At 41.5% G+C, this 22579-nt stretch overlaps 1 long non-coding RNA gene across 1 annotated transcript; it reads left to right on the top strand.

The window, feature by feature from the left end:
* The first annotated feature begins 67 nt into the window (after positions 1-67).
* On the top strand, positions 68-14786 carry LOC137877250 (uncharacterized). The gene is made up of 3 exons (XR_011103517.1): positions 68-147; positions 1528-1581; positions 14703-14786. It is a non-coding gene; the product is annotated as an uncharacterized lncRNA (long non-coding RNA).
* Positions 14787-22579: the final 7793 nt, after the last annotated feature.

Genomic DNA, 22579 nt, shown 5'->3' with positions numbered 1-22579 from the left:
GAGGTTTACATGTCACGTGACCACCACGTGACCATATGACGTCGCATCTGGTCGCTCCTTGTGAGTTCTGATGTCCGCCATTACCTCGCTTCGCTGAACTTCTGAAGTGAAAACTGTCTGCTCTTCAAGGCAACTCATTTAAACAAGGTAATAATGGATATTTGCATATTTATCGTTAGTGGGAGAATGTACAACTACTTTACACTCTGTAAACTGTAAGTCTGTTGACTGCCTTTATATTTCGCACATGTTAGCGAACGCTAGCTAACGTTAGCGAATGCTAGCTCTTTTTGTTTCATCCTTTTGAAAGTTAATATTGTTGCCAATGTTGTTTAGCTGTCGCTCGCTTTTCTTAAGCGGTAGAATAAACTGAGAGAAAGCCGGTCCTGCTCTGGGTCTGGACTAGGGACATGTTTTTATGACGGTGAAGGCGGGCTTCCCGCATCACACACACTCACACATAATACGGACATAATATGGCAGAGTGGCGAAAAAGGTGAGACGAAATGCAACTTACTGGCATACATCTTTGGAGTAAAAGCGAAAAAAAGATTTAGTAAAACTGTTTGAAACAAAAAAAAAAATCGGAGTTGACGTGCTGTTTGCCTGCTGCTTGGCATCCACAGCCCACATGGTTACAGAGCTACAGCGGTCTGTTTACTGTATGATCCACACTGCCGCCTCATAGGAACAACATATGACTTTGATTTCACCAACCAGCTAGTCCTTTCATATTCTACACATTATAGAACAGCGATCGCTATGTTCTCTCGTTCTTCCGCCATGTCAGCCCAGGTCGGACACCGTCATTCTGCATAATAATTAGCCATGTGCTTTTCTGTTAAGTAGGTAACTTGTGTATTTTCGCAGCCTGGTGTGGCAACTTCATTTCTTTTAAATACCACAAATTACACATCAAAATGAAGCTTAGAACATGTAGTTTTTAGCTTTTTATGTGTGATTTCCTCAATTTAAAAAAACCCATTCTAATTCGATGTTTTACCTTGTATTTCAGCCAGTATCCCTGTCTCTATCCATGGGGTGGTCAGATATATCAAGAAACTTAGTAAAAAATAAAGTGAGAGAAAGATGAAAAGTACATTATCTGGATATGAAAATATGTTCCATACATTATTGTATGCCTATGTGAAATTAACTGGATACTTTAAAGCCACATATTTCACTGCCAATGAATATTGGGTAACAAAATACAACATTTGCCTGATTTAAGGCAATTACGGATATAAACCTTGCCCACTTCTGGTCTTCTATTCAGATACAAATGCAGAGACAGAATTTTGTTTGATTAAACAGCTGCAGGTAATGTCTCAGTAGACCTCTATTAAGTACTAGATAATGAGGAACAGAATTAATATTCCATTCTTTCAGCTGTCAGTATTTTGCAGAATAGTACAACACCTCCAGTATGTCTAAAGCCTAATTAATACATTTGTCTGTAGTGACAATTATGGATAGTGCCAACTGTCACAAAAAAGTTATTTCTCTCTTTTTCCTTTGTGTTTACAGGTTTGCTGGTGTTTCCTGTAAAGGTCCGAAATTGTAGCCATATTGCTGAATTTGGTAAGTCCCAATATGAAAACTGAACATTATTTTCATGTATGTTTAAATGACAAACCCAAAATATAATTGCAGCACTTCAGAGAATACCTTGAATTTATTTCAATAATTTGAGTTGAATTTGTATTGTAGTGGACATAACATGACAGTATGCCATTTTAATGGCGGATTCACTTTACATTTCTATTTTTGCAATATGTATTTATTATCATATTTATAGAATTGCAAACACAAATAACCTGCAGTCAAAACAAATATCAAGAAGTTACCCACCCAATATAATGTAAATAGATTTCACCAAACAATAAACAAATACATACAATGTTAAGTAATTTAATGTAGTTTTATATATCCTTAAAAAATAATCTAAAATTTTAAAGTTAAAAGACAATCATTGCATGACTGAATTGTAGTTACTATGCCATAAAGAAAATAACTGTTTCTTTGTGTCTCAAACTGTATAAACCTATTTGCCTATTCCAGCTTTTGAATTATTGAAGAGTATGTGAAGATGTCCAGGATGGTGTGATCAGACTAATAACAATAACTCTAGTCAAATTTACTCTATGAACTATTAAAATAAAATAATTAATATCTACTCGATTTAAAATGTCTTTCTTTCCTGCTGAAGAAGTAACTGACATCAAACATAACTTTCTACATATTAGGTGCAAATGTACCATGCTGCATTTTTAAAAATGGTATTACAAGGCAAATGTGTAAACGGGTCCTTTTTTTGTCTTTCCTAGTCTTCCGATGAATGTGGAAATGCAAAGACTGTGGTACTTCTGTTTCACGAAGATCTGAGCTTCTTAAACATTATAAGCTTGTACTTGCAAGACCTGGAATGCACTTTTGAGCCACTTGTCAAGATGTCATCAGCGATCCTCACAAACTGAACTGACCACATTTAAATGTCTCTTATGCAATTGCAATGAACTTTCGAATTTAAAAGACAATTTTCAACATATAGCACAGCATCTAAAAAACAGTGAAACAGTTGTTTGTGTTTTTCAGGGGTGTTCATACAAAACAAATATTTATGGTTAATTTCGAACTCACAGAAGCAGAAATCATAAGGATTGTTCAGTAAATGACTTAAAGCCAGGAATACTTGAATCAAGAAAAAAAACAGGAATCAAGTTTAAGTCTTTCTGTTGAAGGTAATTATTCTGACAGTATCCAGATTGATAGTGTTGGTACTGAGCCTTCAGATGATTTAAGTACAGAGGATTTGGGTGACTCTAGTTTCGATGTTCAGGATTTAAATGACTTGCCATATAATGTTGAGCTCAAAGTTGCCTCTCTCTTACTGAAGCTAGAACATATTTATCTTGTTTCTAGAGTGGCTGTTGATGAACTTTTGCAAGAGTTTGACTATTTAATAAGGACTGCTTCTGTCCCTCTTGTCCATCAAACAATAGCTCAGCACTTAGAAAATGGTAACTGTCAAGTCGATGAAACGGTTCTGCAAGAACTAGCATCAACCCTTTGTAAGTCAAATCCTGTTGCGGCTTGTTTTAGTGGTCACGGCCCACTTTCCACTGCTTGGACGCGAACTACAAAAAACATTTTAATATTGTAGAACCTATAGAATTTGTGCTTGATTCACAAAACAGTTCCCCTTGATGTTATTAATGAAGATATTGCACTTGCAGTGAAACAGAAACACCCACATATGGATAATGTGAACCTGGCAAAAAATGTATCCTACAGCAGCTTTAACTATAGGATTGGAATGGTGGTAGCCCATGGGTCGCTGGCTGGACTTCCAGAGTTTGGGGAAATAGTTCATATGATCGTTCTACAAGAGAAACTCATTTTCATTGTCAAAAAAGTGGATACCTGGTACCTGGAACATTATTGAGCTTATGACTTGGTCATATCTACTCCTAAAGAACTACGGCTCGTTGGGGTGCATGAACTGACAGATCCCTATCCTTTGGCTCACTACATAGTTGGTGGACAGCGCTTCATCTCTCTGAAGAGATAGATTCATGCATAAGGTTGTATATCAATACATTTGTGTTAGTCCAAAGTATTATTTTTTTCAGTGAATAAAGCTCTCTGGAAATATAAAAAAAACATTCAATGATTGACCTCTTTACTACTGTTAAGGGGCCAAAAATGCTGGGTCTGAATCAGAGGAATCAGAGCAAATTGAGTTTTGCCTGCAGCGCTGTGTTCAATGCCTCTCTCTGTCTTGCTGTCCATGGCTCCGTCCCTCCCTCGTTGTAAACTCATCTCCAGGTCTGCAGCCTTCTGTCCGTGCACCTTTGTTGTCTCTATCCATCTCCTCAGTGAGTCAGATTTAAAAGGCCCCCCCCCACCCCCACCCCCACCCCCACCTTTTTCGTTCCTCCTCACCTTCACCTCGGCACCGACCCGCCCTCTCCCAACATCAAAGCTGTGTGCGCAGGGTGGCCTCTCATAATTCAATTCAATATCAGCCCTGGTCCTGCACGTCAACAAGTTGGCAGCTTCTGATTGTCGCTGGCACAACGCCCCCCCCACCACCACACACACACACACACACACACACACACACACACACACACACACACTCCTTCCCCTTTCTTCCTGGGGTTAAGGGGAATTTGATCTCTTGCTTTGTGCTGAAAGGATCCACAATGTCGGCTGCGGAAATTGCCAGAGAAATTAGATTTTGTGTTGTATCATCTGGGCAGGTAGGGTTTCGGGGGTGTTACAATGCAACACACAGAAAATGCTAAACCAGTTTCAATCAAACAGAAAGCTGTGAAAATGAAATTACTCTTCTGGATTTTCTTCTTTAATCTCATCCCACTTAAACATGTTCATGGGGGTTTTCTCTGTCAAACACCCCAGCAGCCATGGAACACGGACGCCTGCATCTGGTGTTAATTTTTCTGCATTTGCATGGCGGTGGCATGTAATTTAAGATACATGACCGTGCATGGCAATTTAATTAGATTGCTTTTTTAAAAAAAAGTGAATTCGCCCCTCGTTGGAATTTGATTTGCACCAAACACACCCCCGGGCTGTTCATTTTGCGTGACAGGCAGACTGACACACATTAGGTGCCGTTCCATGTAATGCTGAGATAGACGTCTGGCATTACCTGGTTTGTAGCAGCATCCTGATTTGATTTACTGCCATAGTAGTTGCCTTTTTTTTTTTTTTTTTTAAATGGGAAGACTTTTTTCACCCTACTGCTGTCACAGAGTGCTGATTCTTTTTGTTTACAGTCAACAAAAAATATGTCTATCACAAGCTGTTGTTGGTTCTGTCTGCTTACAGTTTGTGGATATTAAATGGGGCTCAAGCTGCCTTTGATGAGGTTTAAGACGACACACAACAGCTGCCTATTTGGTCTCACCGACGGATATGTTCGGCTCATTGACCAGGGTCTCCCATGGGAGCCAAAGATGTTTTGCTTTGGAATATTGATTTCTCTGTGGTAGGTCAGGCCCCATCTCCTGCTGCTTTATGAGGGGGGGTAACGCCACATGGAAAACATCAGAATCTGTCTTGCCTCGTGTCAGCAGTGTCGACCCTCTGGCATTCTGATGTGATAATAGAATATTATCATTTCATGACAGTCTGTCATCCATTTTTATAGTGATATTTCTACTTATAAATCTAAAAAAATTTACATCCAAATTTTCATTGGCTACACAGGAAAGTGAAAACTTTGACCTGCTTTTGGCGCTAGATGAAAAGAATCCCCAAAAGGAATCCTCTTCTGGGTACCATGAAGATCTTGTAATATTGTGTAATTTCATGGCAATACATCAAATAGTAGTTGAGATATATCAGTCTGGACCAAGGTTATTATAGTTTTGCATTTTTCACTAGTTTTTATTTTTATTTTTGACTTTTTGTTTTCAATTTCAGTTTAGTTTTAATTAGTTTTTAAAGCGGGTTGCTAGTTTAGTTTAGTTTTTATTTTTTGAAAATGCTTAGTTTGAGTTTAGTTTTTATTAGTTTCAGTATTAGTTTTAGTCTTTACCGCGGAATGCAACAGACCAAGTAAATCTGCGTTTTCTGACAAACAGCATCCGATTTACATGACTTTTACACTATGTGGTTTGCACTTGATATAGAGCAACATAACACATGTTTGGGCGTGTTCTGTAGCGCCACACAGAGGATACAGAAAGCGGTGGAGTACAGTGATGTGCGGTGAGGTTCATGGCTGGTGAGGCACTGACACTACATAAGTCAGATTTACAAATATATGAACCCAATAGAGAAGCTTAAATCACCATTCAATTGGCAGCTTGCACATTGACTACTGGTTGTTTTTCATATTTCATATCAGCATTCTTTACACACACATAGGTAAGGCACATATTTGATTCCACCGGGAGTGTTTCAGAAGCGGAGCGCTCGCGGGCGCCACCCGCGAAAATCGTGAGATTACGTGATAATCTGTGTAACAACCACGGATGTAGAAAGAGATAATGAGCGTTGTCCAACGGTTGCAGACGTTCCTGGCCGCGCTGGCTGGAGTCCCGCCGGCACCCCCGTCGTGCGGGAGGATGCGAGGACCCGTTCATCGCTGCTTGCCGCTTTAATATTATATTTAATTTCTTACACTGTGAGCTCCACAGTATGACACATTGTTTAATATTGTGTTTCCATACATTTTTTTTATCTGGGATATGAAATGACAATAACTCTGATGTCAAAGTGCGAAATAGGCTATACCTTACATTTTAACAGGGGTATCCTACTTGGAAGGTTGCTACATACACATGACCAAACCCTGATATCGTCAGGTTATTTCCAGCCCTCTGCAGCATATACTGTAGGCTATCTGCAGTATGTATCAAGTGCATAGAAAAAAGGAAATTATTAAGACAAAAAGTATTTCTCCCACACTCACCGAGGCCTCCACTCTCCTCACCCTCCGCGTCCGACTCCTCCGACTCTAAGCTTTTCAAATGCACTTTTAGATTTGTGAGATTTTTCCCCTTGATAAATGTTCCACATATCTTATCATCTTCCATTGCAAGGCACTTGCTCTTATTTGCGACACATTCATATTCGAGGTAATTCCAAATAGGACTCTGTTGCTTTCTCCCGACTTTCGCCGCCATGATACCAGGCGAGGGGCGTGTACTAAAAGTGGTACAGCGGAAGATAGACTTAGGCTATGTATGAAATAAATTGACATCTATAAAATACATTGACAAAAACTAAAGAAATGTTCTCTATAATTCTATTTTATTTTAGTTAGTTTTGTAAAGACACAATACAGTTTCAGTTAGTTATCGTTTTTTTATAAAGCCTCGTTTTTATTTTTATTCCAGTTAACGAAAAAAAAATTCACTCCTAGTTTTTGTTTTTTCGTTAGTTTTCGTTAACGATAATAACCTTGGTCTGGACCAAAGCAATGGACACTGCCATTCCTGATGCCATACCACCAGCATGGCTACAAACTAAAAGTGTTTTGAAATAAATATATACTTTACATTATTTCATGAATTCCTCGGTCCAAACACAGTAATTAATCGAAATCGCAATGTACTGCAATTTTCAAATCACAGGATTGTTTAAGTCAAAGTATGTGTCAAAATACTATTTAATATTAAATATTATTGTAAACATTTCCTGGCTTTTACATCGTATTCAACAGGCTTAATAAAATTTGTTTTAGAAAAGATTGCTGCAAAAAATCATTGTTTTAAAGAAAATGTAATCTTGAATTTTGCAAATAATATTGCATTTGCAATATCATTCAAAAATAATCACATTTAGATCTTATTTCCAAAGTCGTTCAGCCCTAGCCTCCATCCAATTTTCCCTTGTCCAGCCTGGCTATCATGAAACATATCATAGCCGTCCTTCATGGCCGTTGTGTACTGAGTGACAGCCAATGTGGTAATGTTCCACAATCTCAGACATGACAAGTGGCTCTCTGTGTTCATGACAAAGGATGTCAAAGGGCCTTGGGGCCTAAATTGAAATCGATCCATTTGTAGTGTATGTCGGTGTAATGCAATTGATGTGACGTAGCAGTTAATGCGCGCTGTTGCTTTGAGGCGAGCTGCACAGCGAAATACAGATGTAGTGGGTAACGCAATGTGATGCCTGTGGTCCAGCATTGAGTGAAGACTTGCCTGTAGTAGTATTGTAGTGTATAGAGTAGATAAGGGAGGATTTTAACAGCAGCTACTGCTGTAAGCTCTCATTGTATTTGTGATAACAAAGGGAATTCCATGAGCTGGTCATTGTAGCAAAATCAGCCTTCAGCAGGGTGATTGATCCAATTACAGCAACCTCAGTCGGTGTGCTTCATCCTGCCTACCATAAAGCTAAGACATTTGACAGGAAATATTGATCTGAAATAGCGTTACAAGCTAGCGGGTAAATTACAAGCTTCCAATAAAATAATCTAAAGGGAATGTCAGCAGTCACCAGTTCAACTACAAACACCAACATTTGAAGGCATGGCTAAGTGTAATTCTACATGTGTAACTTGAGGCCAGGGGCCAAAATGGGTCCCTAGAAGCTTTTGATTCACAGTGACTTTGCAAATATACCACATACGCCTGAATGGCTTGAAAAGAGGCTATTGAGATCCCCTCCTCCAGAAGGTATTTAAGATGCGTCTTAAATTATTCAGAGTAGCGCTAATCCTCTTCATGTAGCTTTTATTGGCTTGTCTTATTTAGTGTTGTTTCCCTGCGACTCCAGGGGAGAACTGAAAAAAAAGCCCACTCCGTATTGCGCCTGTGATCGGTCGTGTGTAATTAACTTTTTTTGTTGTTGACATTTTGTCTTTCTTGACTTTATTCCATGTTCCAACCCTTGGCTAATTAACCAGCAGTTTCATTCCGTCCTGTCATTTTTCAGATACATGGCTCAATTTGGTGTTGCTGGAAATTGCTTCTTGTTGTTTTTTTCCCCCCCACCCCTATTGCATTCTAATGCATTAAACGAAGGCTCTCTGGTATGTAACCCAACCCAGCCTTCATTACCAGTTAACTGTAAAAACGATCTCTTTAACGCACACGCGGTTTTCCATTTTCCTCATCATTAAGTAAAGGCGGTGCATAATCTGGCTCATAATTTAATCTCTTTGCTAATGTTTTACACAGGCATTGAAGGAATTGGGACAAATAATATGATTTCTGCCGCCTCAGCACGTCATCTTAACCTTGCATTCCACAGAAAAATCACTCACCAAAGGAGCCAATATGCCTCATGTTTATGCAAGGATACTTACCACAATTCTCCATGCATTATGGGGGAGTGAAGACCTTTTGAGAGCGAAGGTATAAGGGATGTAGGTCTCACTGGGAATTAGTCCTCTTGTAGCAGAGCGGCCCATCAAATACATTGTAGTGGTTCTCACTGTTCCTGAACATCCCCCTTCTCCTATAAATCCCATCCCCCATCCATCCATATTTACCTACATCATGCTGTTGTGTTAGAAAAGAATAAGAAATGACAAATCACCCCTTTTACTTCAGCCTGATAATCTCATTTCTTTGGATTTTTGCACTTCTTAATTTGCATTCTTTAATGTTATCATTGCCCATATTGTCAGCGCACAATGCTTTTGAGTCTTGTACTCCTCACTGCCGCTCTCAGACACTGAATCAGGATAATGTTGGCAAAACTGTAAGCCAATTTCATGTATTTTATCTTGCTGTGTTACACTGTATCTTCAGCACAGAGGCATATTAAAGGAACCATTCCAGCACCATTGCCTAGCAGCTCCAGCTCACAGTGCATCCACTAACAGTCAGTCAATCCTCTGAGCACTCACTTAGCTCCCAGGCACAGGTGTAAATGTGCATTAAGGGCCTTGTATCGTGCAGTTTTGGTGGTTTAATTTTCAAATATGCAGTAGCTCAAACAGGATCTAACGCTAAACTCAAACCTGATTAACTGACGACTCCATCTACAATTCAATTGAGATGAACGCCTCGAGGGGAGCCGATCTTGCTGCATAGTGGTCAAACTGGATGGATTTCAGCTATTCCTTATTCAGGAGAGCTAAACAAGGTCACGCTGTGATGCCTTTCCTGAAAATAAACTCTTTGCAGGCTTTGTCTCCTTTTCAATTCAGTGGAAGTCTCCACAATGGGCCACTTTAAGCATCGATGTGCTGTTTTCGTGCGATCTCCAGCCTCCAGTACCAAATTACACAACCAGACTACGAACAGCAGCACCGTTCTAATACACTGTTTGTGATCAATATCAATCCCGCACACTGAGACCAAGACATCCCAGTCTTTTTTGAGGCTGAATGCAGGGCCACTTCATTGGCCCTTCCAATAGCGGATTGGTGGTAGACCACCCAACCCACACACAGATTGACTGCTATCTCCAGAGCCATTCACCTAATTGTATAGTAGGTTTACCATTTAAGCCAACAACATTCTTGATTCATTTAATAGGGGCCCCTTACCAACCCTCCGCCCCAACACTGTTGACAGCAAGAGTAGTAATCCATCGTCCTCGAGACTCTAATTCTATCATGCGCCCCTGACCTCGACCTGGGCGTATGCTCGCCAATGTCCCCAAGATGGATTGGGAGAAAATGAGATGTAACAATACAACAGGGAGGAAGGGAGGGGTGGTGATGCAGGGCAGGGGGTTTGGTTCTGTTGTTGGGGCCAGCTTAGTCGTCAATCTCTCCCCCCCTCTGGCTTGCTGCTCACGCCTGCCCATTAGGAGGGTGGCTGGCCTTCGTCATCCAAGCCATCGCAACATGATGTGGTTGTTAATGCACTTTGTTATTGCGCCATTCTGCCAGCTTGTCTTCATTATGGCAGCAGAGCAGTGGTGAAACCTGCACAGATCCATATGTAACAATGTGTATTCATTTGAAAGTCTGGAAAATGAGTATGAAAGAAATATCTACACTGATACACTATAAAACAAATGAAAAGGAAAAATTTGAATTAAAAATGTAATTAAAATGTGTCTGAGGTCTTTATGGCACAGAGGAGATCTGCTCAGAGACACATGTAGAGACAGGCTGTCTGTTAATACATGTTAATTACAATACCAGAGGTTAGTCATGTCCCAGCTATGTTCTCATCTGAAAAGGATGAATCGACATCACCAGCGGATGATGACTTTCTCTGCAGCCCCTTGTACTCCCATGAGGCCATCCTGTACTGTCACTATGATGAAGAAAGAGCACTTTCAGTTACCGAGAGTATACTTATGTGTACTGAGGATTGTTGAGGATCAAGCACTGGGAATTGGAGACGCACCGATTGATTGGCTGCCGATCGAAACGGGCTCAGTTTTCAGCCGGTTGGCCAGTCTCATATTTCAGATTTTTTGCCAGTCATATTACACATGCGTGCCACTCCCTCATGGTAGTTTTACATCGGCACACGGCAGCATTTTGTCCCCATAAGGAAGCTAACAGCTATTGTTAACAGAGGTTACTATAATTTGTTCAAGCTCCACTCAGTAAAAATGTGTATTGAGCGAAGATAAATTATTACTATCATGTGTTAAAATGTCATCTTGTAAAATGTAGTTTCGAAAAATAGTAAATTGAAATCGGGAGGTCATACTTTTAATAAAAAGGAAATTGTAATCGGCCAAGAAATTTGCAATCGTTGCAGTCTTCGAATGTAAAAGAATAAACAATGTGCATGTCTTCCTTAAAAGAAGAAACACGTGTTATGAATGAAATCGTGGGCGTAGCTCCATGTCGGACTGAATGGATAAAAGCCTCATTTTCAAAGGATTCTGTTGTCATTTCTCTAGTTGCTCTAGTTTCAGTCCTCCCATACTCCAGAGAGATCCCCATGACAAGCCTGTGGTGTGTGTATCGTGTTTTGAATACCAAATGACACAAGTACACACACACACACACACACACACACACTGGCACGCGCATTTACGTTTGCATGCCGTCTGTTTCTTCTGTGGAATGCAGTGCCGACGTTAGTTAACCTGGCGATTGTTGGAGGATAGAAATTGTCCTCGCCGGCTTTCCCGTCCTGAGTAGTGTTACTGGCAGGCTGTGAAGATGCCAGTGGCTGTCGTTTTCCAGGTAGTATACTGTACTCTGTTTATCTAGAAGGCTGTGTTTAACTGCCCGGAGTTATGGTCCTACCCGTTTTATGCCCTCGCCATATGGGGGATCTTGGCTTCGCTAATATGGCACACCTCCACCCAAGTCAAGATTTATAGGGAAATAATGAAGGCATTTTACATTCCTCTCTTCCTTTTGAATGCTTGTAGAACTTCATTTCTTACAGAAAAGTCAAGCTTTTTGATATCAAGGGTTGGTTTTTAAACAGCTATGTCTCTGTGGAGATGTTTTAGTGTCAAACACACCTCCGTTGAATGAACACACATAGAACAGGCCTTGTATTCACTATGATTCACTCGTATTCATAGTTTATTGGAGTTTTTTAGCCATGCTAGCATGCAGGGGTTCTTGAGCAATTACGGTCGGTCAGTCTACCACTTTGGTTCAGAATGAAATATCTTGACAATTATTGGGTGAATTGCCATCATATGTACAGACATTCATGGTCCCCAGAGGATGACTTGCAATAACTTTGGTAATCCCTTCACTTTCAATATAGCGTCATCATCAAGCGAAAAACTTGAATTTGTCAAATACTTAGGTTTATCACCAAATTCCTGCAAAACACATAACACTGTCATCAGACGGAGCAGTACTGTGTGTTTATAGCTAATAAGCAAATAGCATTTAGCTCAAAGCATGGCTTCACAGACCCACTTTCTGGCAAGCAATTTGCAAATTGCCAATATATCACTATATATATAATGAAATGATCAAAACTTTCATCTGTCATGGTATTTGCCATAGTGTTTATACCGCACTAGCTATCCTTTTAACATGTTTATGCGTATTTGGCCATTGTGAGTGATGCTGCAAATCAATGAGCAGAAATTTTTTATTCACAAAGAGTTGTTTATGAATTGCTTTCCAGTAAATTTACTATATTGATACATATCAAAATCCCAAAATTAAATGACAAACCAGTATGTATCAGAGTATTTTATCCACCCCACCCCAATTTCAGATAGATATTTTGAAATAAAATAAAAAAAAATGTTTTGCCTGGTATGCGTTCTGGAAATAATATCCGGTGTTCCTCCTCTGAGAGCTGTGTATGAAATGAGTTGTTGGCCCCCTTATTGGCGGCTTGCCCGGGAAGCCCTTCCATTTAATTGGCCTCCCGTTTGTTTTGAGCCGCACCCACCCATTACGATCCCTCATAAACGTGGAAGTACGAAACCAAACTGCACCTGTGCATCGAGAGAGAGAGAGACAGACCGAGGGAGAAGAGCGCTGCTGCTGATGTCATTAATCGCCCCGCAGGAGGGTCCCCACATATTTCTCTTTGCCATCGAAACCCTTATCTTTGAACACACACCTCAGCTCACCCGTAACCAATTTCAATTTGGCATCTCTTCAAATGTCCTCGATCATGGTCACTAAACCAGGAAGCCAGGGGACGGCCAATGGCCATGATGAAGGAAAAGGTCACTTCCAGCAACAACCTGTTAATTGGATTTGTCTCTGTTCTCAGCAATCAAACAATGCCCGTCAGGGTTGTTGGCTGGTGTGTGGGATCGCCAGTAACATTGGCTGAAGAAACATACCTGTGGTTTTGCATTTTAAGCTCATTAACTAGAACTTCCGTATTCTCCACATTACTGCTGACCATTTCCAAAGCATTTTCCTACCTTCCAGACAGCTGTTCGTATGCTATGAAAGTGGAATTTACTGAGTACATTTAGTTTGGTTTCCCTCTTTCGGCTGCCAAACGGCAACTTGTTTAATGCAATCCAATTTGCATGATCATTTTCACGTCTTTGTGACGTGAATTCAATACTTTTTGACATCTAGAGCAGAGCATCCACCGAGCAGAATATTACCTGTTGTTTACGATCAGTATCTTACCAGAATGTAACACGTTTTTTTTCTTCTCTTTTTTTTTTTTTCTCTCCAGACAGCCTTCACGTTTTTAAGCTGTTTTATATATATTTTTTTCATCCCTGGAGAAACACTAGCGCTTCCATGTCAGCCAGTACATCACTGTGTTCCAATCAAACCTCTGCTTAAGTCACCTACAACCCTCAATGTATCATGTTGTTTTTATTATCGAGCTGTAAGACGTTTCCAGGATGTCTTTCTTTTCCAAATATCGTAAATCTTTGCACGGGAATCATCTGGCGAGGCGCGTTTAGTCTCTAGACGACTTTAACCTTGTAAGCTGTTGTTTTTGCATCCCGGGATAGAGGACGACTCGTGTGTCACACATCACGGCGGTTCCCATCAAACCCCCGCTTGGCTCTTAAGTGCCTTTCAAGCCTTCTCTCCGTGGCATTCCCATCATTATTGACAGACCTCAAACAGCTTCCTTAAAGACTCGACTGGCATGTTTTTTCCCGGATTCTCAAGTGTTGTGTTGTTTCAGTAAAAGAAAAAAAAAAGAAAACTTTAAAGTGGCTCTTGTGTGTCTGCAAGGCCAAGAGGCACATTCTGATCAGTTTGTCTCCCTGACATTGTGTGTAAACTTGGCTCTGGCCTCTTGGGAGTCACAGGAAGGGGGAATGAAAGTGGCCTTAGAACTGAAGATCTGAATTATCATTCTCCTTTTCCATTACTGTTTTGTGGGTTGGGGATGGGGGGTGGAGGTGTATAATCCTCAGAGATAATTGATTTTTCGGGAACGGTTCAGAGGTAGGATGCTGCACCTTGGTGGGAAATATCAGGGATGGGAACAATTTCCTCAGAAAAAGAGAGTTGACTCAGAGTTCATTGTGTTTATTTTTTTACCATAGAGGGAAACTTTCCAGAATTTTTTTTTGTGTGCTCAAAGTCTCTTTAATGTCCTGCTGGATTGGGTAAACTTTCGGTCACACTGTGTTAAAATCCCAGTGGGATTTTTTTTTTTGGGGGGTAGGAGGGTACCACTCCAGTGGTTTTGGCTCAACAAATTACTTCCAGGATCTGCAATGTAAAAAGGACTTAAAACCGCTGTCCCCTGGTAGCCACCCCATTTTTTTCTTTTATCCAATTGCGACTAAACTGAGACAATTATCACATTTGTATTTTTGAGCTACAACCCAGGTTAAATTGTAACAAATCCCTTTTTTGTCTCCTCTCTTTGCAGGATCCTTTTAGCACTGCCGACTGCTGTGATGAATACTGATATGTGGACAGTGGAGGAACAGTAAAGGAGCCAGAAGAATCCTGGTTTGATGTAAGTTCCACCCTCTTTCACCCGTTTATCTAGCTCTGAAGTGACCCTTAGCTCCTTGTCCTGTTATATGCCAGAGGTTCTCAGGCACATTTCAGTGGCTGGTCAGCTTCAGATTGGAGATGTGGCCTTGTGAGCAGCTTTAAATTGGTCTAATCTTTAAATAACTTACACTGCATTGCATGGAATCTGTTGTTGAGGTGTATAGTAACAATAGTTTTGTGCAAGGATGTGTAGAATGCAGCTGATTATTTGAATCAGCCACTGTGAATCTAACATGTGCTGGCTAATTGACAAACTGTTGGCTTGATTACGATGCATGGAAATGTAAACATTGCATTTTTAACAACATTTTTAACAGGCCTACATTCAAAGCTTCTACTGAGGTTTTCGGATGTTTGTCGAAATATTTAATGACATCATAACCCTACATTTTATTTTTAGTCCTTGGAGCAAAATCATCATTTTGAATAAAGGGATTCATTGTATTGAATGAGTTTTTTTTTTTTTTTTTTTTTTTTTTTTTTTTTTAAATCAAGCCTACTTTCTTTTCTTTCAGTAAAGAAAGTAGATGCAACAAACTAACTGCACTAACCAGTTAGTGCAGTTAGACCCGCACTAACCCTCAGCGACCCGATCTGATTATGAATAATTGTATTTTTAAAACCATAATTAACCTTCTGGTTTCTTTAGAAGAATACTCTTAAAACAGTAAATTGAATTGGGCATTATATTTGTTATTAATAATAAGTATAGATTGTGATGATTATGAATATTGATCAATACAAAAAAAGTGTGTGTTAATGTTGTTATAACATAGTTGGCCATATTGTCCGGCTCTTTTTTGGCACAGCCTTAATTGTCGACCAAAACAGCTGCAACCCAATAAGCTAATCATCATTTCTTAATAGTAGATAAGAGAAAGCAGCTCCGACGATGATTGAGTGATTCTTTTTTAACCCTACCTCACAGAGATGGGCTTACTACCAGTTTGTTAATATAATAAAACCAAGGGATTGCAAACGAGTATGCGTGCATTGCAAACCATGGTCAAGAGTTTATGGACTTTTTTTGCTGAATTACAACTCTCCGGTGGTTAACCACAGGGTGTGACAGCTCCATTAGTCTGTCACTCCAAGCACCTGAGAGAAAAGGACACTTGAGAAACTCAATTTAGGGCAAGACAGTCCTCCGCTCCAGTCATTAGTCTGGCCGCTAGTTTGATTGTGGTACCTCTCTTCTCTTTAGCTGAAGTGAACTGCATCATTAAGATAAGCATATTTCACAATTATCTTCTTAGCACAAGCTATGTGGGCCTATATTTTAAACTTTTATTACATAATATCTTAAGGATGAACGAAAACACTCATGAATATTTAATGTTTCTAAGAAACCGCGTTATCAGGGACCATTGTAGATTATGGTACTTGAATACACTCTACTATACTATACTCTACTACACTCTACAATAGTGTACTACACCTTACTATACTGACTACACTACAATATTCTACTACAATGTACTCTACTATATGATACTATACTATACTATACTTTACTATACTATAATACATTCTACTGTACTATACTGTACTAGACTAGACTGTAGTAGACTGAAGATACTTTGAAGATAGCATGTTTTCTGGTGCACGTCGCTCCTCTCCTCTCATCATGGTTCCTACTGGTGCCTCCACATGCTGCCTCTGCGCTCTTTGTTCCACTCCATTGGGGTGTGTGTGTGTGTGTGTGTGTGTGTGTGTGTGTGTGTGTGTGTGTGTGTGTGTGTGTGTGTGTGTGTGTGTGTGTGTGTGTGTGTGTGTGTGTGTGTGTGTGTGTGTGTGTGTGCACCAAGAGAGCATTTTGAGGATGGGTTGGATCTCTCCGTTTTTACTCCCCCACCCCGTCTTCCCTGTGCGATGGGAGCATGTGCGTGCGTGTCTGTCAGCAGCAGTGTTTGATGCTGTTGAGCGTAAGCCCGTATTTGTGTGCGTGCCTCTATATGCGGCGTGCAAGTGAAGAAAGGGGTAGTGCGTAAGTGAATCTGTGCAGGATTGCCGTGTGTGAGTGTATGCTCTGGTGGAAAAGAAAAGGAGGAACAAGATAGAGAGAAAAACACACTTGTATGCGCACAGACATGTTTGTTGCATGCCTCTGTAGGTGTGTAGACACACACACACACACACACACACACACACACACACACACACACACACAACTCCAGGGACAAGCATGTTCATTATTCTTCCTAAAAGAACCATTAAAATTTCATCAGTGCAATGCAATCTGTAGCAGGGCGGGGGGTGAGAGAGAGAGAGAGAGAGAGAGAGAGAGAGAGAGAGAGAGAGAGAGAGAGAGAGAGAGAGAGAGAGAGAGAGAGAGAGAGAGAGAGAGAGAGAGAGAGAGAGAGAGAGAGAGAGAGAGAGAGAGAGAGAGAGCGCAGTGTGAGGGGAGGGAGCTTGCATCCTCCGCTCATTCACCACTGCCTGCCTTCATGCCTCTCTCTCTTCCTCCCTTTCTTCTTCTTTTTCATCATATTCTTCTCTGGTGGCTCGACTCCCTCGCTGCGTGCACGCCCGATGCGCAGATTACGACTTCTCTCATGATGTGAGCTGCCAGCATCCCTCCCCTCCCACTCCCTCCATCCATCCCACCTCATTCTACTATTACTACTACTACTACTACTACTACAGCTGCTACTGCACCTCCTCTCTCTCACACACACTGGCACCGGAGGAGGCTGTCCTCGGGCTACGGGAGGAGAGAGTTCGAGGGAGAAAGGGTTGACCAGGTGCAGTTGGATTCTCAGGGAGGAATCTTTTTTTCTCCTGGCTAGGTTTGGATATGTGACGTACGGAGCGCCGGATGGGTCACGTTCACAAGATTAAGAGCCGGATCCTGATTGGAATACGTTTTTGAGTGGAGCCTCCCTTTAAACTAGTGCGCGGCTGGAAATTTAAAGGTGAGCTTTTGATTCACTGCCTTGTTCTTTGGCGACTAACTTGTTGATTTGCGTGGCAAGAGCCCATGTTTTCTTTCATACACAACTTTTCAGAGTTTTCTGTTTCAACCCTTCCTCCTTTTTTCTTTAATTGGACTGATCCAGCTCATTGCACTGGTGTTTCTTGTAAACGAACGGAGCTAATTAGCACTGTTCTTTTTTTTACAACATTGATCAGAAACGTGGGGAAATCGGCGGAAGCCTTTAAAGTCAGCGGGGAGTGAGCAAGCAAGTGAGCGGTGGTCCCCCCCCAACACACACCCATATGTCGCTTTGTTTTGCCAGCATGAGCGCAAGGCGCCTGCTCTCAGGTAGATCCGATGGCGCTAATTGCCTCCTAATTGGGTTTCCCCTCGGCTGTGGAGGTTTTTTGGTTTCTGAGCTGCCTAGAGCCACAGATGAAAGAGTTTGCAGGGGTGGTGTGTGTGTGTGTGTGTGTGTGTGTGTGTGTGTGTTGTGTGTGTGTGTGTGTGTGTGTGAGAGGTGGAGTGTGTGTATGAGTGAGCAGGAGAGAGAGTGTAAAGCTGAGAGTGGTTGTAAGTGTGTGTGTTTGTGGTCTGGCCAACCATGCGAGTGTCTGAAGGAGTGAGAGAGCGTCTCGAGCCTTTGTGTGTGTGTGCGTGTTAGCGGTGGTTGGAGTGAGTATCTGAAAGTGTGTGCGTGTGTGTTATTCGCGGGCCCATCTGTGGAGGTCTTGTGTGATGGATGGTGACTGACAGAGGGTGTGAAGGAGAAGGAAGATGAAGAGGACAGGCAGCGCGGGGTGGGGGGAGGGTGTCGGGAGGAGACGGTGGGGTAACTGGTCTCCCATCTGTGTGTGTGTGTGTGTGTGTGTGTGTGTGTGTGTGTGTGTGTGTGTGTGTGTGTGTGTGTGTGTGTGTGTGTGTGTGTGTGTGTGCTTGAACAGTACATCACAGACCGGCTAATGGAATACTGGAGACTTGAAGGGTCCTCTCCTGCTCCTCCTCCATCACCACACCTCACCCCAGCCTCCACGCTTGATTCTGGGTGGAGTGTGACACACCGAAGGGCATTCCGTGGTCTCTGATGGTGTTTAGATTCTACATGTGCACCAGGCAGCTCAGCGACTGAACTGTATGAGCTGCAGTACTATCTTTGAACAATTTATTCCTTCCTCACTGTGTGTGTATCAGTAATGCATATCCCAAAAGTATCTTCAAAATGACACATGCATTGAGTACCAGTACTGTACTTTTAGCTTTAGCCATGCTAGCTTGTCCACTTAACCTGATTCATCTACTTGATGCATTTATTCATTCTTTCATTGCCATTCAGATTTCACAAAGGACCACTGTGATTCAAATGTAATGAATGGGAGATTTTTTCATGTCAAAATGTGTGTAATAAAACAAGCTAGCAAGCTAACTGAACAATTCGTGTATACATCATTTCTACTCGATTTAAAAGTCTGATTTACGTTACTTTATAATTTCTGTGCTACAGTTGTTTGATCACAGAATAGTGCCTCTTCACCCAGCAAAAGACTTCCATTAGCTCTGTTCAGAATGTCTGTCTGCAGAAATCTGAGATAATGAGCAGGGAACAGCTCACTGTATCAATCAGGCTGCAAACACCAGTTTCAATAATCAGCTTCAATAATCAGCTGCTACTGCTGCTACTGCAAGGATTCCATTGTAAACATTTTAAATAAAAAAACAAAACATGAAACAACATTAGCCAGTGTCTATAAGATAGCCAGACAATGTGGCAATAGCTTACACAGCCAATGGTTGGCAGGAAGTAACGTACTAACAGATTAGCTTGCCTGTGATACAGCCAGTTCCATTTTGGATCTGGTTCCCTGTTACCTAAAAACCCAGATTCACTAACCTCTGATGCTCATGCATCTCTATTAAACCCTTGTTTCCCCTCTACTCTTTTTGTATTACTAATAGCAAAGTGTAAACCAATTAGAAATCATTTGAAAGGCTTCTCATTTGTTGCTGGTGCTGGACGTTGTTGTCTCTGGTAAAAGGGATAACACCACTACAACCCCTGATTACACCACTCTACGACCGTGAGTGTGTTGATGCAGTTCAACAAGACCAAATACAGAGTGGTGGCCCTCCACTCGAGAAATACAATAATTCAAACTTGTGAAAATGTTGCTGTAAATGTAAGTAAGTAAGCTGTAGTTCTGCAGCTGCTTCCATGTTGGGTGTAGTTAGCCGCTGGCTAAACTGCTGCTGTCTGGCTAGACCAATTTTTCTACTCTGTCAATTTTCAGGTTGTACCTACAGCTTGTGAATAGTTTTCAAACTGCCACTCAAAACTATAGTGTGTCTGCCTTATTGAGAGCTAAACCTAATTAGATGTCATACTGGATGATGATTGGTAAATATTGCTTACCAACCAGTGCAAGTAGTAACTTAACACACCTTTGTTCCACCTGCTGGAGAACTGTCGGTAAACAGAATGGCTTCTGTCATTACAAACAGTAGTGCTGTAGCACATGCATACATAGTTTCCTTTGCATGCCTCGTAGACAAGTAGAGACAACATTTTGACTATATTGAAATGAACACATCATCCCCATATGTATTATGGACCAAGCAAGTAAAGTCTGGATATGGAGTAAAATTGTGTTTTATTATGTAGATATTCAAAGTCATTGGGTTACATTATAATCTCCTCAACGACTGGAGACTCAAAGTCTGCAGCAATGCTAGTGACTCTGTCAGGTTGTACTCAGGCTTGTTTTGAGCTAAATGCTAACATCAGCGCGCTAAAATGCTATAAACAACCTGACCTGGACCTGATGTGGATGAAAAGTTAAGGAAAATAAATAACAAAGTTATTTAAATAAATACTTTTGTTTTTGCTCTAACCTACCTTAGTCTTGGCTGTTTGCATCATCACGTTGAGCTCTTCTATATGAGAAGTCAAAGATGCCATTGTGTAGTTTTAAATACCCTGATGATGTCATTGGGGTTACTTGAGATTCATTTCAACAGAAAGCTGTCACAAACTTGGGGCGTGGAAAGACATCTGACAATAAATTGTACCTGGGAAAATTGACAAAGCACACAAAAGCTGATTTTTCATGTATGGGAATGTTCAAAGTCATGGCATGGCATGATAAGGTAGATTAAACTAGCATGTGTATGTGTATGTGTACATACATACGCCCATATCGCTTCAACAGCCTACATGTAGCGATGAACAACATCTCCAGGCTGCTAAGCAGCTCCTGTTTCCTGCTGTGGCTTCTTCGTGGCTCCAGATCCCGTGCTGGATTAACCAGTGACTGATAACTGATGACCACACTGAAGACAAAAAGCTTCTATAAATAACACTTTTGAACGTGTACATTTTAAGAATTCAAGCTTTATTTTTTTCATTATATATTATCAATATTCCAATTAGAATAGAAAACCGTAAAATAGAACAAACCATATACAAGTAGCTCTAAAGGAAGAAATAAGGAAATCCAGTGGTTGCTTAAAGCTGATACACAGGTTGACTCTGAGATCCATATAGCAACGCCTTTTGGGTAACAGATGACACACTCACACAGGGACAGGATGGCTTAATTCACGAGCCACGTGAAGCCTGGAGATGATGCACTCTAACAATCTAGAAGACCTCAATCTTACTTCATTTTATTAATTTCCGCCCTTTCATCGTTGCTGCAGGCCTGTGCAAACACCCCTGATGGGACTTGATTGCCATAAAGGAACCGATTTTCCCCAAACACTGGCTCCATGTACAGCCAGTTCCTGCTGAAGTCCCCCCCCCCCCCCCACACACACACTCCTCGCCCTGTTGTGAAGACGAAAAAGATGATGCATTCGGCAATCAATGGTTGTAACGCTGGGGCCTCGGAGTGATTTAGTGGGACCGGTGGGGGGAGGTGTGTGTATGTTTGTGAGTGTGTGTGTGTGTGCATTTGCTTTGCGTATGTGTTTGAGTCAATGTTTGTATTCACCCTGTGTGTTAGCATGTTCAGAATGCAGAGCATGGGAATTAAGCGTGCATATCTGCATGAAACAAAAGGCGTCAACGTGTGTGTGCACAGTGCCCCAACTCCCAATTCCGTTCCGCCAACCCCCCCCCCCCCCCCCCCCCCCCCCCCCCCCCCATACTTAGCCTGACAATCTGTTTTATTTAACAGGACGAGGCGCTCCCCTCAACACCACTTTGGGGCGGTGGCGTTTTTAAAACGGAGCGAAATTGAGCTGCCATATATCACTTAGGCAATTACAACCTTCACAGATCTATTGGTAGTAAAAGAGAGGTTTATGAAGCGTGAGCATGCCAGGCTGGAGGAAAAAACGCTCACAGAGGAGAGGTGTTTGGTGTGGAGGGGCAAGGCGTGGTGAGCCTGAGGAGGAGGAGGGTTCGGCTGCTTGATTTGTGTCCTATTTCGCTGCGCTGTGCCGCCACACATCTCTTTTTGACCCCAGTTGGGTTTGTTCTAGTGTGTGTGTGTGTGTGTGTGTGTGTGTGTGTGTGTGTGTTCAACAGGCGTGTGTTCATCATGTGTAATTAAGATGGATCTCATTCCTCTCTTTCCTCTTTCTCACTCAGCTTTAAAAAACCTCAAAAAAATAAGTAAGAAAAAACATGATCCGCCACAGCATAATGAGATTTGATGTTAATCCCGACACAATGTCACAAGATTACGCGCCTCCATAATGCTCCAAGCGGGCAGCGCCGATGGTGGAGAATGGGTTTGGCGCACGCGGAGGAGGTTTGGCTGGGTGAGAGCACATTCATGTAATCTTAAGTGTAATTGACTTGTAATGCAGCTTGTATGTAGATGAATGGA

Source organism: Cebidichthys violaceus, unplaced genomic scaffold, assembly GCF_023349555.1.
Source record: "Cebidichthys violaceus isolate CVI_PGR_0920_01 unplaced genomic scaffold, fCebVio1.0.p SCAF_21, whole genome shotgun sequence".
In the NCBI taxonomy this organism is placed as follows: Eukaryota; Metazoa; Chordata; class Actinopteri; order Perciformes; family Stichaeidae; genus Cebidichthys; species Cebidichthys violaceus.
This window is presented reverse-complemented; position numbering and strand designations above follow the sequence as displayed.